Here is a 10,310-nt window from a genome sequence, read left to right as displayed (position 1 = left end):
ATACCACAAAAAAGGGGGTGGGGGAAGCCCTGGCCTGTCCTGCCAGGACATCGAGTACACACAAGTGTTGGCTGGTCTCCCAAGAACTGGCTCAGCCAGCCTGTGAACCACTGCTGGTCAGGAGCCAGGACAATATTCCACCACTCGTTCCCAACATTTCACCTTAAAAGCAATGCTCCAGTGAATACCCTTGGATATGTCTTCTCACACTTCTTTCTTTTTCCTTAGGATAAACTCCTAGAATTGTGTATTTATTATCTGCTTCTTGCCTATTAGTAGATTTCCATCCAATGATCTACTAATTAACTTTCCAACCAGCAGGACTTTATGTTACATTTATCCAGTCCTTTTGATTTTTTTTCTTTTGGACTTTTGGTATGTGCATTACTCTCCAATTTGACAGACACAGTCTCCTACCATCTGTGACAAGCAGTTGCCTGATCTTCCCTATTAGGAAACTGAGGTATGTTGTGCCCTTCAAGGTCACACAATTACTTAACTGCAATATCTACACAATGCTACAGAGCAGAATTTCTCAGCCTTGGCTCTATTGATATTACAGCCGACAGCTCTTTGGTTGAATGTGGTGTGAGGGACGGGGGATGGTGTCCTACGCATTGTAGGGTGTTTAGCTGTATCCCTGGCCTCTGTCCACTAGATACCAGTAATACCTCCTTCCCCAGTGTCACAATCAACATTGTCTACAAACACTAGCAAATGTTCCCTGTGGCAGGGATGGGGGACAGCAACAACAGTGTCCCTGATTGAAAACAACCATTCTAGACTTTATGAAACTCTGTTTTCACTTCTTCATGTAATCATGGCAATTCCACGAGTTACATATTTTGTGTAATATATTTTACAGCATACATATGTTTTCTACCTATGTGAGATAATGTAGCTAGTTCAAGGCCTAGAGTGCCAGCCAAATATTGTAGTTCATTGGTGGGCAAGTCCAAGAAGGGAAAACTAGCTGCCCACTACTGTGGGTCTTCAGCTAAAGAGATGTTCACCCTCATAAACCAACCTCTTCTCCAACACAAGGTGGAATAAATGACCTGGGAAAACTCCAAGAATGAAAGTCATGGATTCTGAATTCTATTCCAAAACACCTTCTCAAATGCTTATTCAATAAATTTCCTTGGTTAATACTGACCACCTGATCACATTCACCTAAGCTATAGGTCTGATTGCTAGCAGGTATCACACACTTCCTATGTCAAACTGCCCCAGACTGCCCTCTTCATGCATCAGCAATTAACGTTCAAGCCAGTGTCTATGTCCTCTTGATGGACAACCCTTTCCATTATGCACTGCAGTCACTGTTAATAAATGCAGCTGGATCCAGAGCAGCAAGGAGAAATCTGGAATCACGCAGAGACAGGAAAGGCTTCTTTTGCTCAGCACCGTCCCTGAAGGGTTGCAAGGCTCCCACCCAAATCTTGCAGCTTCTGCTGCTGGTGTGTTTCCTCCCACCCACATCCTGCCAAGGCCAAGCTTTGCTGCACAGGCTGAAAATAAATATCACAAGGATCCTTGACAGAGCAAAGGCATTTTTTAAATATTTAAGATAATACATTTTATAATGCTTTATTTAATAACAAATGAGAAACTGTTGAAAACTGAAAACATTAAATCTTAGGGGATTATAGAAGTCTACACCACCGAGATAGATAGTATGGAATAAAAGTTCTATCAAAATTGTTTCCAAAGAGATTTGAAGAATTTTCCCCCCAGTCATCACATCTCATTTGGGGAGGTACAAAGAAGACTCTCAACAGAAAACTATTAGACTAAATTCCATGACAAAAGAGACAAAGTCTGTCGCTGTTTTTTGAATCACCATTCACGGCCTGGACTAGTGCCAGGCACAGAGTAGACTTTCAAATATTTGTTAAATGAATGGATGGACGAGAAGTTCAACAGTTGAATTAGAATAATGGCTTAATGCTTATTAGCCATGGGACTACAAGAAAGTCAATTAAGTCAATTTCTTTCTATCAGTAGAGGATTAGTAAGATCAAATATGAAAAAAAAAATCAAGCCACTGTGTAGTCAATGGAGGATACTTAATACAAACTAATTTATTTATCTTATTACTAAACTGTTGGTTGATCATATGAACTTGGCTCCTGGATTGTATTAACACCAGTTGATAGCAACATTCTGTCTAGCAATGACTATATCCCTTTCTGTTTTAAGAAAATGTGACCTGAAATGACCTCTGGGAGGCTCACTGTATCTCAATTTTTTATGAGGTGTGGCAGAGGAGAGTGGGGAAAATGGAACTGAGTCATTTTTATACTGACTTCTGAGCCCTTCTCTCCGAGGCAAACCCATTATTTGTACCCACAGTGTGAGGAATGCTGCTTTTAAAAAATGTCAGGGAAAACATACCTGGTTCCTTGGGAATTTTGAGATCTCAGTTTAGAGCTGACTTCAACTACTGGACTTTTTGAAGTCTGAAAAAGAAAAAGAAAAGCTGTTTGGTCTTTGAGGACCTCAGATTTCAAAGAGCAAAAAGATTTCCTGAGGCCGTGTGATAAAAGCGCAAAGGCATTTCAGCTGCAGTTGGTTCTGGAGCCTGAGTGGACGGCAGCAAACTGTGTGGGAGGTCCGAGGGCCAAGTTTGGGGGAAGCTGGCATCTATGATGTAGATTTGGGGTTCCCTGGAGGGAAGGTCCCTAAGGTCTCAACCCCAAGGCAACCCAAGGTTCAGTGACAATCAAGCAAACAAGCAAACGAGGGGTTTCTTTCCTGAGGGAATGAAACATTATTACATCATGGAAGAGCCTCAAAGCCTCAGGGGAAGCCCATTCTTCAGGCTAAAATGACTGATGACCAAGTCCCATCAAAAAATACCTTCAAAGGGGCTGGGGGCCCAACCATCCCCCACTCCCCAGCCCACAGAAGACTTCCTGTGGGTATTGGGATCTGGCTCTTTCTCTAAAACAAAATGCAGAGAAATTTTAAAATGCCAAATATAGATGATACACGTCAGAATCTCTTTTGCCCAAACCCCTCTCTGACTAAAGAGCCCCAAGTTCCAAGGAGCTTTGTGCATCAAAACATTTTCAGAAAAAATTTTCCCAATCAACTTGGTTTTAAATGAACTTCAGTTTACCACGGAGCTTACAGAAAGCAAAAACTCCATTTCAGCCTCCACTGAACTATCATATATTGGATGCCTTCTATGTGTCTGCCCTTGTTATGTATGTTCGTTCACTTAATGTTCACACAAATCTGTGAGCACTCTATTATCTTTCCAATTTTACAGATGTGAAAACCTCAGTATACACCTAGCACCCAGATCTTGGTTTCTAAAAATATTTTTCAGTAAAAAGAACCAGGACTCCTTGGAGAAAGGACTGATTCTAGGACTAAAGCAGCATGTACAGCAGAGCGGCCTGGAGCATCTTGTAGTTCAGAAAGCGAAGAGTCTGTCTGACTCAGAGTCAGTACGTTCACACTGCGCCCTCGTGCTCCTGCTGTCCCCCATCAATAGATGAGCAGGGTGCTCTCCCGATCCAGAAAGGCGTCCTGTTTCCCATGGGGACTCACAAACATGTGTTGCAGTAAAGGCAGCTACAAAAGCGAAGCTTATTTACTTTTTTTTCCTTTCATAAAACTATTTTCATGGAAGAATTTCCTGTTAGAATAAATTATTTTTTTAATGAAAGAAAAAAAAAAGGGGGACCAAGTAGGTGGCAAGCTAGGTGATAGGAGGCCAAGGATATTTTTGTACCACTCTTGGAATTTTGTAGCATCTAATATCCTGACCCCGGAGACTAGATTTTCTCCCTGTTATTGTAGAGGATCAATACAACAACCAAGGAAAAACTAAAGAGAGAAAGAGTGAGAGAAAGAAGGAGAGAGAAGAAAGAAAAGAAGAGAGTAGTAACCCAAGGAGGAAGAGGGAAGAGAATCGGAAGGGGGAGAGTGGGAGAAGGGAAGAAAGAGAAAACACCTGTAGCTTCAACACCCTAACAACTGAGACGATGCAGCCAAAACACCTGGCTCTGTAACATAATTTAGTACTCTCATTTATCAATGTTTAACATTTAAAAAAATGAAACAGCCTATGGATGGAGACTATTAACATGGTAACGTGAAATGGTCCTGAATTTGGGCGAGTGAGTGGCCTAGAATCTGTAACTTACTAAAAGGATAACGTAAATCAATCATTAATCTCTTGAGCCTCATTAGTTCTTCATAGCACTGAATTATCTCCTTTCTTTTCCCTTCCAAAGGCTCTTCATTCCTAGAGGAATATTTCCACCTTGACTAATCTGGATCCTTCATTGTTGGTCTCCTTAAAAAATCAAATAGTGACTTTACCCTTGAATAGGTATACACTGAAGTTTTAGAAAAATGAAGGGGGAAAGAGAGGCCAATTTTGACTTTTGGGTTATTCAAGGCCAGACACCAGTATCTGCCCATCCATTTTCGAGTTAATGCTACCACCTAGCGGTCATTTCTAGACTCTCACGAGATGAGCTATTTCTGGTGGTGTGGCAGGGAAAAATGTTTGTCTTTCTCTGAGGCACTGACCATTAAATTCATAGAGGAAAAATGCTTTGGACGTAGAACAGGAATCAAGAAGCTGCTAGTCTGTCTAAAAATGTTAATTTCATGGACACCTTGGAGGTCAGCACCTTTTAAGACCTAAGAGATCGTAAGTGTTAAGAAACACAAGACACCATAACCCAGAGGTGACAAGTACTGTCCCCAGGGCCAGGTACCTGGATTCAGATGCAGCTCTCCCTTCCAGTGCCTGGAAGGCACATACAAGTCACTTAGCTTCTCCGTGTCTCTCTTTCTCATTACAGAGTTGTTTGGAGAATTAATTAAGTTAATAAATGTAAAGTACTTATAATAGTGAGCACTGTATAAATATGTGTTGTTTTGTAAATATCTAATTTGATCAAGGAATCAGCTGAGATTCCCTGAGGCGAAACGATCTGCCTAAAGCCGCAGCTGATTAGCGGCATAATTGAAACCCGTGGCTCTAGGACTCCTGACTTAGTTCTGTTTATTAATTTTCCCAGAATTTCCTGAACTTCTGTTGACTCCTCAACCCCATTCAGGTATCTGCATTCTCTGTGGATGACATCCTCATCTCCTTTACTAAGGTTGGGGCTAATGTTAACTTCCCCTCAACCTCTCCATTTAAATCCATCCTGCCTTCTTGTCTCAGGACCCTCCCTCTTCTTTTCCTGCCCCTCCAATGCACTGTTGATCTTACCTATACTTACTTCTGTGAGATCTTACAGTAGCAATTAGTCCTTGTTCTCTGTACCCTCCTTTACTCTCTCCTACCAGATTTATCCACAAATATGCTTTTACCCATCTCTTCCCCCAAAACCCTCAAGAGGCTTCCTTCCACCCTCATATATCCTATGTGAGTGTCCCTCCTTCTACCCTCAAAATTATCAAAATTAGCATGCATCCTCTCCCATTCTGTCCTCAACCCCCTGCAATGTAATTTCAACTATTTCCACCCTCTTTCTATTGAAACAATATTCAAAGATCACTCCCAAGCCAGCTTCACAGATGTGCATCCAGTGTAGTCACACAGGGCCTCCTGCTCAGAAAGGCCCCATGGTTGGGTTTAATGCTTTGCACTTGACATCTTCAAATCATTAATAATCTTATCCTTGCATCCCTGTTTTGTAAGAAGAGTCCAATTTGACTTACCATCAGTATTTAGCTAGAAAAGGGGAGCAAAGGGACTTAGACATTGAACTTAATAAAATGAGGAACATAAGCCTGCTTGCTAGCCAGGAAGCTACAGCTTCACACTCCCAGAGATTACAGCATTTCTCTGCCAACAGGATTAACAATTCTGCCTTCCCCCGCTCTGGTACCAGATTGCCAAGTGGGAGCAGGGGAAGGCAGGCATGTGTGCAATAGAAGTCAAAACGGTGCAGGGGGAGGTGCTGGACCAAAGAGGCCTGCGAGTCTAGCCTGGAGAAAGAAGAGATTGGTTGGGAGGTGGACCCACCCAAAGTATGTGAAAGCTTGAGAAGTTCATGGGTCATTTTGAGAGAGCATCTGACCCATGCCCAATCCAAGCTAATAGAACCCCAGGGGAATGAAGAAGGTCTCTTATCTCTCTCGCCGGTGTAACCCACACTCACCCCATGTGTTCGCAAGTCCTCTCTCCGTGGCTCCCAGGGACGTCCAACTCCACGGTGTGGCTCCAGGAGGAAGCCTGAAATGGACTATAGCTAGAAACACATGCTAAGTTAGCTGACTGCTAGACTGGACTGTACTTTAATACGGGGCACAACCTCTGGGTGGTGGCCTTCATCCTGGCCCTACTGAGGACAAGACTGGTCTTTTTCCGTGGTGAGACGGGCAGAGATGGGAGACCCACATCATAAAGCTTTCCTTACCTTTCAACTACAACTTAAATGTATTGGTCCCAAATGAACCACACTGAGGCGTGAATCATGGCTTAGTGTGTTAACTAGAAGAAAATGGATTTACTACTCAACAAGCAGAAATCATTGGTCATGGAGGCCAACATGAGTATCATCTACACAGATGTGTTCACCAGGACACAACCAGAGATCACTCCTCAGCAAATAGTGTCTGTGACTGTTAATGTAAAAAAAATAAATAAATAAAAAAGATTATCTTGGGGGGGACTTCTGGTCAAGGTGGAGGTGCAGGCCAACACACTTCACCTCCTCACGCAGGCACAAAAAGGAACTGTCAGAAAACTGAACTGTATGGAAGTCTGATGACCAAGGACTAAAGGAAGCCACATTCGTCCAGAAGTAGGAGAGGCAGAGATGCAGAGACAGGGTGGAGAGACAAGGAGACACCAGAGGCAGTGGCAGACTAGGCATGGGTGGCCCTATCTTCATGTGTGGTGCATAAAAATTGGGAGGGACACCTTGGGAACGAGCAATCCCAGCCCCAGGTCGGACAGCACAGTGCAGGGTTCCAGCACCAAGAAGATAAATCCTCATAACTTCTGGATGTAAAAACCAGTGGGGTTTGGGGCAATGGAAGAAATTGCTGGATTTTCAAGAAACTTCACTTAAAGGGCCTGCACAGTCTTAAAATATATACAAACCCACCCACTCTGAGATTCGACACGAGGGCAATAGCTGGAAGGGCACCAGTCACATATAGGGAGTGGGTGAAGTGACTGGAAACAGGGTGAGTGCCAGGCAAGCCCCCAGAAGCAAGGTAGCAGCACAATCCCTTCACCAAGCCCTCACCACCCACCATAGAGCCACAAAGCGGTGAAGCAGGTTGCCCCACCTTGGCGATTACCTAAGGCTCTGCCCCACATAATTTACAGGTTCCTTTTACAAGGAGTCAAAGTACCTTTACTTAACACACAGATACAAACACGGGAAGGCTGCCAAATTGGGGGGACAAAGAAATATGGCCCAAATAAAAGAACAGAATAAAACCCAACAAAAAGAACTAAATGAGACAGAAATAGCCAACCTATGAGATGCAGAGTTCAAAACACTGTGATCAGGATGCACAAAGAACTCACTGAGTATGACAACAGCATAAAGGAAAAAATGAAGGTTACACTAAGTGAAATAAAGAAATATCTACAGGGAACCAACAGTGAAGGGAAGGAGGCCAGGATTCAAATCAATGATTTGGAATTAAGGAAGAAATGAACATTCAACCAGCACAGAAAGAAGGAACAAGAATTTTTTTTTAAATGAGGATAGTATAAGAAGACTCTGAGACATCTCCAGACATGCCAACCATAGGGATGCCAGAAGGAGAAGAAGAGCAAGAAATTGAAAACTTAGTTGAAGAAATAATGAAAGAGAACTTCCCTAATTTGGCAAAGTAAATAGACATACCAGTCCAGGAAGCACAAAGAATCCCAAACGATTTGGCCCCAGAAAGGACCACACCAAGACACATCATAATTAAAATGCTAAATGTAAAAGATAAAGAGAGAATCTTAAAAGCAGCAAAAGAGAAAAGTAGAGAGTTACCTACAAAGGAGTTCCTATCAGCTGATTTCTCAAAAGAAACTTTGCCTGCAAGAAGGGACTGGTGAGAATTAGTCAAAGTGATGAAAAGCAAGGACCTACAACCTAGATGACTCTATCTGGCAAAGTTACCATTTAGAATTGAAGGGCAGATAAAGTATTTCTCAGACAAGGTAAAGCTAAAGGAGTTCATCATCATCACCAAGCCATTATTACATGAAATATTGAAGGGACTTATTTAAGAAAAAGAAGGTCAAAACTATGAATATTAAAAAGGAAACAAATTTACAACTATTAACAACTGAATCTAAGATGACTAACTAACTATCAACTCTCTAAGCAAACAACCAGAACAGGAACAAAATCATAGGTGTGAAGATCATTTGGAGGGTTATCAGCTGGGAGAGGGGAGGGGAGAATGGGGGAAAAGGTGCCGGGATTAAAGAGCATAATCAGTAGGTACAAAATAGACAGGGGGGAGTTAAGAATAGTATAGGAAATGGAAAAGCCAAAGAACATATATATATGCAAGATCCATGGACATGAACTAAGGGGTGGGGATTGCTGGAGGGAAGGGGCGTACTGGGAAAAGGGGGGCAAAGGGAGAAAAATTAGGACAACTATAATAACACAATCAATAAAATATACTTCAAATGATTATCCTGGAGAAGAATGAATTTATAATCCTTCAGAGCAAAATATGAGGAAAAAACACTTGAAGAACATCAGATAAAATAATAGTAATGGGTAAAGTGTTCAAAATCTGAACAGCTGCCAAATTAGACTTCAAACTAGAAAAGGTCAGAGTGAAAGAATAGTAATCATTGAACGAAAGGAAGTGCTGGAAATGAGGACAGAAATGCTGGCCCTCATCTAGACAGACAGGAAGACAGACACTGAGGTTGCTGGCCTCAAAACCAGTCTCTCTTTGCACGAGCTTGATAACATTAAATATTGGATGGGGTGTATATTTCCATGCCTAACAGTAGCTCTGGAATTTTTATCACCTGTGGATATAATAAGATGTGGCGACTTAGGGATTAGTTAAGAGTGAAACCACCCAGCTGGAGATGAGATGTGGAATTGTATCTTTGCCAGTGTATTCTTTTAAGTAATTGGGTTATAATTCTTTAAGTTTTGGAGAGAATTATGTCTCCACCAAATTTTATATGTGAAGCTTTAATCCCAAATGTGTCTGTATTTAGAGATTGGACTTTTAAAGGGGTAATTAAGGGGTTGAACGAGGTCCTGGGGTACGGCCTAATCCAATAGGACAGGTGTCCTTGCAATAAGGGGAAGAGACTCGAGAGAGACACAGAGGAAAAGCCATATGAGGACACAGTGAGAAAGCAGCCATCTGTGAGCCAAAGAGAGAGACTTCAGGAAAAACCAAACCCCATGACACCTTGATCTTGGACTTTCAGCCTCCAGAAATGTGAGAAAATAAATTTCTGTTGTTTAAGCTCCCCAGTCTGGTATTTTGTGACGGCTGCCCTAGCAAACGATACAAGTGACAGTGATGACAAGAATTTTCTTGGGAATTTTCCTTGAATTATGGTTAGGCCATTGATAAGCATTGGAAGCTTCCTGAACTTTTTTTTTTCCCCTGTGGCTTTGCTCCGTTAACCAAAGTTAGCTGTTTTCTATCTGTGGGAAGCAGCTCACTGGATGGATTTCCTGTGCCATGGAAATCATTCACTCTTGAGCATTATTTTGTCAATATGTTGCTGCAAAGGAAGATTATGAGCTCAAACTCAAGCTCTTCTCCTAATCTCCCAGCATTTCCAGTTCCGTCAGCTTTCATCCAGAGCCTTAAAAAAGATTTCTAAAATCATCCCAAGACAACTACAAGCCTGCTACAGTTTCACAGTCTCCATGGAAATGCTAGAGATGGAAGCAAACTTGACTTCTTCCCTTATCTCTTGAACTCTTTTGCTGATGCCTTTCGTGGATGGTTCTTGGCAGTTTACAAAGCCCTTTCTCACTTTTATCTTGGTTAATCCTCACAAGAAGCCGGCATGGGAAATATTATTACCCATGATTAGCATACTAAGAAACCGAAGTTTGGGAAGATAAATAGCTCAATGGAGGTTTACACAGTTTGTACCATATTTTTCGGATATAAGACACACCACCCCCAAATTTGGGGGGAAAGGCGGGGTGCGTCTTATAGTCCGAATGTAGCTCAACTGGCTTTTCCTAGTTTCCTCTAAAACCCAGGTGCGTCTTATGGTCCAGTGCATCTCATAGTCCGAAAACTGTGTAGGTGGTAGAATCACATTTGAGCTTTGTTTTGTCTGGTGCCGAGGCTACTTGTTCTTGTCCCTC

The sequence above is a fragment of the Desmodus rotundus genome, chromosome 5, assembly GCF_022682495.2.
Source record: "Desmodus rotundus isolate HL8 chromosome 5, HLdesRot8A.1, whole genome shotgun sequence".
Taxonomy (NCBI): domain Eukaryota; kingdom Metazoa; phylum Chordata; class Mammalia; order Chiroptera; family Phyllostomidae; genus Desmodus; species Desmodus rotundus.
Note: the sequence above shows the minus strand (reverse complement) of the source record.